Source organism: Corvus moneduloides, chromosome 27, assembly GCF_009650955.1.
Source record: "Corvus moneduloides isolate bCorMon1 chromosome 27, bCorMon1.pri, whole genome shotgun sequence".
Classification (NCBI taxonomy): domain Eukaryota; kingdom Metazoa; phylum Chordata; class Aves; order Passeriformes; family Corvidae; genus Corvus; species Corvus moneduloides.
Window position 1 is genome coordinate 2835965 of NC_045502.1, and position 6000 is coordinate 2841964.

Consider the following 6000-nt stretch of genomic DNA (forward strand, 5'->3'; position numbering starts at 1 on the left):
GAAGTTTTTGGCATCTTAGGGAGAAACTCTGCTTTTTTACACCAGTGTGAATCCAGGTGGAGTTTTTCCAGTCCTCTCCTTATTCCTGCACCCCTGTACCCTCAACCAGAGCCACGGGGACACAACTGCCCCAAACCCTGGGGTGCCACGAGAATTCCAAACTCTGAATTCACATTTTACCTCCTGTGCCAGTAATTCTGCTCCTTCCTCCCTCCTTTTCCCGGACCATGGGGAAGATTAAAAAGAGGAAGTGCTGGCAGGATTTCATTAAGAAGCCCTGGCTAATTCCGAAGTGCCTGGGAGGAGGAGCCTCCTGCAGTGCCTGTGGTGTCCATCCATCACAGCTGGGACCTGGGTATCGATTATTTTATATTTAATGCAGCTCTTACATCTTTAATGCCTTGTTCCCGAAAGTGTCCTCAGCAGGGGGGTGGTGTGGTCAGATTTAATCAACATTTCCCAGGCTGGAAATGAGCTCCCAATAATTCTTGGGACTTGTCTTCATCGGATAGCAATCAATAATTCTCTTTTTTAAAAGCAGTAATCTTATATTTTATTTTATTTTATTTTTCCCTGTCCTCCTGGGAGGTTTGTGTGCAAAGTGTTGCCATTTAAAATGAAGCCTCTGATTTTGGCAGTCAGGAGGGCAGAGAGCCAAAATCACATATTTATACCGGAATTGTGCTTGGGATCATGGAATGGTCTGAAGGGACCTCAAAGACCATCCAGTGCCACCCTTGCCATGCACCCAAAGTCCCTTTCCAGCCCCTTGTGGGAGTAAAGTGTTTTTCTTAAGGAATTCCGATGCATTTTATACCAAAAAATGATTGTTCAGCCTTCGTTTAAGGGTTGTTTTTTAAAAGAAAGTCACAGGTTTTGGTTTGGGATGGGAATTGTGGATTGTGATGGACAGAGAGCAGCAGCAGGGAAGGACCTGAGCATTCTCCCAGGATTTGCTGCTTCCTGATCTCTGCTGTCACATTTAATTATTGCTTCAGTAACAAATCAATGCTGCTAAAAAGAAAAATAAAATCCACATCTTAGAGCTGATGAGCTCAGGTGGTTTTTAAACGTAATCACAGACAATAAAGGACCCAAAAAACCACACAAAACCCAGATTTTGTGGCTCAGACTGATCTCCACTTAGGATGGAGCTACGGAGCTCAGATGGGCCTGATTTTGCTGCAGATAATGAGTGGTTCTGTGCAATTCTTCAGAAGTAATAATTTACAGCTCAAGGACAGCATCTTCTTTGCATCCTCTGTAAACACAAGTTGTCTGTGTTTGCTTGCAGGGTTTGGTTTATTTGCATAAGCAGCTTAGAGATCTTTGTAAGAAATGCTCTGAAAAAGCAGAAGCACATTTTAGAATTTAAAAAAATCAAGTCTGTCTGCTTTTTATGACTCAGCTGCATTTGTGTAGGAATGAATGAGCACACCAATGATACATTCAGAGCCCCAAGAATTTCTCCATTCATCCAATGCTGGCTCCTTTTATGAGTTTCATCTTTCTATTTTTTTTAAATTTAACTTTATTTCCCTTTTGTCCCATTGAGGAAGAGGAAAGAGACACATTCTCAATGCAGAGAACCAAAACTGAGAAACAAAAGCAGCACAATAATCTCTTTTCCAGGATACTGCTGCTTGCAGTGCTGCTGATAAGAGACTTGAGAGCTTTCAATGTCCTCTATGAATCAGTTCCCTCTGGCTTGGAAAAGGCTTTAATTTTTAAAGGAAATTGATTGTAAAAGCGCAGTCAGGTTTGTTTCTCCAGAGGATGGATTCTCCTGGGAACTCCTCCATTCCCAAAATCCAGGTTTGGGTGATACTGGGTGATACTGGGTCATACTGGGTGATGTTGGTGCTCCCTGCTTGCAAAATTTTACAGCTGCACCAGGCAGGAAAAATCTCTGCTGTGAGGCCAGGGAGAGCAGAGCTGAGGGCAGTGGAGATCCCAAAGCCTCAAGGGTGAGAATCAGTGATCAAAATTTAAGAAAGGACTCACTAAATACCAAAATCAAAGGATGTAGGGAGGAGCAGAGAATTGGAAATCACAGAATCAGGGAATGGTTTGGATTGGGAGGGACCTTAAACCCCCTCCAGTGCCACCCCTGCCATGGGCAGGGACACCTCCCACTGTCCCAGGCTGCTCCAAGTCCCGTCCAGCCTGGCCTTGGGCACTTCCAGGGATCCAGGGGCAGCCACAGCTGCTCTGGGAATTCCATCCCAGCCCCTCCTCACCCTCACAGGGAAGAATTTCTCCGTAACATCCCATCTAGTCCTCCCCTCCTTCAGCTTTGGGCCATTCCCCCTTATCCTACAGCTGCTTTTAAGAGGTCTGAGCCTCCAGCCCGCGGCTGGGGCTGGATATTCTCCACACGAAGAGACCGAAAGCGCTTTATTTTAGGAATTCCTGCTGCCCCAGGGCCGGGAGGAGCCGCTATTGCCGGTGTCGAACGCCAGATGCCACCACGAGATCGGCGTGGGCAGGAGCAGCCCGGAGCCGGCGGGGCGGAGCCCAGCCTGGGGCAGAGGATGCTCCGCACAGCGGGAGCAGCCCCGAGCGGGGCTGGCACAGCCCCAGCCCGGTCTGGGATGCTGGGGAGCCATGGGCCGGTTCCCTGCCGGCAGCACCGCGAGAGGGACGGGAGCAGCTCCATAAATCCCTGGGAAATGAGCGGTTTGCGGGCAGCGAGCGGTGCTTCGGTGCCGGCAGGGATTTCTGAAGGCTCTGCTCGCCTCAGAGGTTTCTGCGGCAAACAGCAAGAGCGAGCAGAGGTTTAACGTTCTCCTGCACGAAAATCCAGCTCTTGCAGCACAGGGACCCGAGGTGGGATGGAAAATGATCCCATCCTCCCGTGCATCTGCAGAGTCACGATCCCTTAGCGCTGAGGACACCGAGTACAACCCCCACACCTTCGCTTTTCCAAGCCTTTAGCTGCCGTCTGAAGCTTTAGCAGTGACAAAGCACTGGGTTTTAACCCCCAAACTTCCCAGCCCTGTGACAAATCCCCCCGGCGCGCTCCCCTCCAGACCCGGCCCGCCTCGGTTCGAGGATGTCAGACACGAATATTAATCGGGTTTTTTTTAGTAAAATCGCCCGTTCTGAGTCACTGTGGGAGCCCAGCAGGGCAGAAGGCACTGGGAGGGGGCACTGCCAGCTGGGCGAGGCGTCGCTCACTCCACAGGTCCTACAGAACTGGGAGCGACTGGGAAGCACTGCCTGGCACGGGCTAGTGAGAGCAGCGGCTCTGCCACGCACAGGAGGGGTCATTGTGTGACCAGAAGGGACTTTCTCCTGCAGGGAAGCAGCTCTTGCTGTTCCAGCCCAGCACCAGCACCAATTAATCACCCCCATCCAGCCAGACCCAGCAGCTGTTCCCACCCCTCTGCTCCCAGGGAATGAGACCCGCGCAGTCCCTGCAGGAGCTGGATGTGGCTCTCTCCAAGGAGAATTCCTAACAAAGCTTCTGAGGCTCAGGAGTGCTGGGCTGACTCAGCTCGCTGTTGCCAGGCGTTCAGAGCTGTTCCCACTGCCTGGAACAAGGAAAAGAAAATAGAATTTCTTGCTGGTAACTTGGAACTCGCTGTAGTGGGTGAGGAAAAGCTTCTCCGTGTCTTCTGTTTGTTGGGATTTTAATTATTGAGTTTAGTGGAGATATGGAAGATGAACAGCTTGTCAATAGCCTGCCCCAGTAACTCAGCCCAAATAAGAGTTATCTCTGACACAGCAGCCTAATTTCACCAACGCTGCAGAGAAAGGCAGGAAGGCTTTATTATATCATTGCTTTATTAATCAAGGTCTCTGGTCAGTGTCAGGCAAAGTGCCCGACCCAGGAGCAGTTTTCAGAGAATCTCTGTGAGATTCCAGATCCAGGCACCTTCTTCAATAAGCCTGTGTGGTGAGAGAAGCAGAGACATGAGAGCCTCCAGCCTGGGATATTAACTCAGGCTTCAGACATGAATTAGAGACACACTGCTTAAGAAACAGGGGAAAACCCCCAAAACTGCACAAAAAGGATGGAGCCTTTTGTGCTAAGAGAAAACAAGCAGATTTCTTCCATTAAATATGCACATTTCTTCCATCAGCCCCTAATTACTGGTCCAAAGCGTGCACTGGAAAGCGAAGGAGAGTGGAGGAGCTGAGCTGCTGTAAATCAGCCCCACCCTCCGCCTGCACTGACACCTCTCCCACCTCTGAATGTTCCTCACAAGACACAAATCCATCCCTTGCAGCCCCGCTCTGACTCAGTTCAGGGCCGTGATTCAGCTCCCAGCGAGCCCCAGCTGGGGGGATGGCTCAGGCACAACAATGGATGGGTTCAGGGCAGGGAAGGCAGAGGCAGAGCAGAGCGGAGCTGTCACTTTATGATCCCCAGCCCTGTGAACATGCAAAGGTTTTGTTCAGCACTGTAGGAGCAGGCTGAGCTCCTGGGGAGGTTCGTGATCCACTCTGCCAAGTCTGAGGGACTCTGTCCTTTCTTCTACAGCAGAAAAGGAAAATTCAGAGAGCCTTATCTGTCCTGTGGGTGCTTCCAGTCTTCACTGACGTGGGAGCTGCCAGTGAAAACAGTGATTAGAAAATCCACTGTGGGGAAAAATTCTCCACTGAAGTGCCCATTCCAGCAGGGATGTGCTGCAAACACTCAGAGCTGTCTGCTAACACTGGTTTAATTTCATACAAAAGCAATCCAGTCTTATTAGCAGCACTGCTGTAGTAATATCACACCACCATGAGCCGGTATAAAGTATTCTACATTTTGTTCAAAAGGAATCAAGGGCTAAAGAAAGGCACAACTGCTGGAGATGGTGCGATCCAGCAAAGCTCTGCTGACGGGAAGGGAGCAGCAGGAGTTCATATTTATGTATTACCTGAGCTCTGAACCACAGGCATTGTTCTCTTCCCAGAGCACAGCAGAAGGAATGCAGGACAAGCCTGGATCACCTTGAGGGGTGGAGAAACAAAGCCAAGCGGCACAGAGAGTGCTGGCAGAGCCAGTCCACTTGAGACTCAGGAGTGAACACCTAAAAATGTCCCAGCTCCCTGTTGACGTCAGTCCTGGCACTCTTGCATCTGACATTACATAAGATCAGTGCATCCCCGGGATGTGGCATTGTCTCACCCACCGGTGCTTCAAAGCTGCCACGATCTAAGGCTGTACCTTCCCTCCTTTTCTGTTTCGATTTGGATTTTGGGGGCCAAGAGAATGATCCTTTCCAGCTCTTTGCCTGGATGCAAAACCCAGCCCAGCACCCCCCCCCCCCCCCCCCCCCCCCGTTGGCTCTCAGGCCACCCCTGCACATTTCTGCTGAGTAACCTGCCCAGGCTCTGGCTGGGAGGAGAAGGACACGGTCAGCAATGAAGCATTTGGCACTTTTTTGGGTCTAAACTGTGCCGCAGGATCTGCTGTGTCAACTCCTGAGTTGTTGTTTCTGCCATTTCAGTCACATTTAAGCTCAGAACGTGTCTAAATATTAATAAACGTTAATAAAAACTTATTAACAGCTGATTTGCAATCAGGTTTAAGGCTCTGGAAGAATCCATGGTGTAAATCCCCACTTCAAGCCTTCCTAGTGCTGTTTCAGGGTTATTTTAGCTCCGATCCCACACAGACCGGGAAGGATCAGCTGGGAGCGTGTGTCAGGCAGGCAGGGCTGGTTCCTGGCTGGGGAACTGGCACTTGGTGGCACCAGAGCTCGTCCGAGGGAAGGGAAGGCACGGATGAATCAGCAGCATTTATTTCACCGTGGTGCTCGCTGGGGTCCGGAACGGTTCGCTCTGTTCCACCCCGCCCCGAGCTGCCAATCCTGGCTCTGCGATCCCTTTGGAAATGTCAGTGCTGTCTAATGCTGAGTGAAACGTCTCTGCTTCCTGCAGCCCCCTCTGAAGTCTCCACGCGGCTTCAGAATTGTGAATTTTCACAGCATCACAGGGAGAGGAACAACTTCTCCCATTCCCAGTGCCAAAAGTACAGCGAGCACCTCACAGGCGGCAGGGATG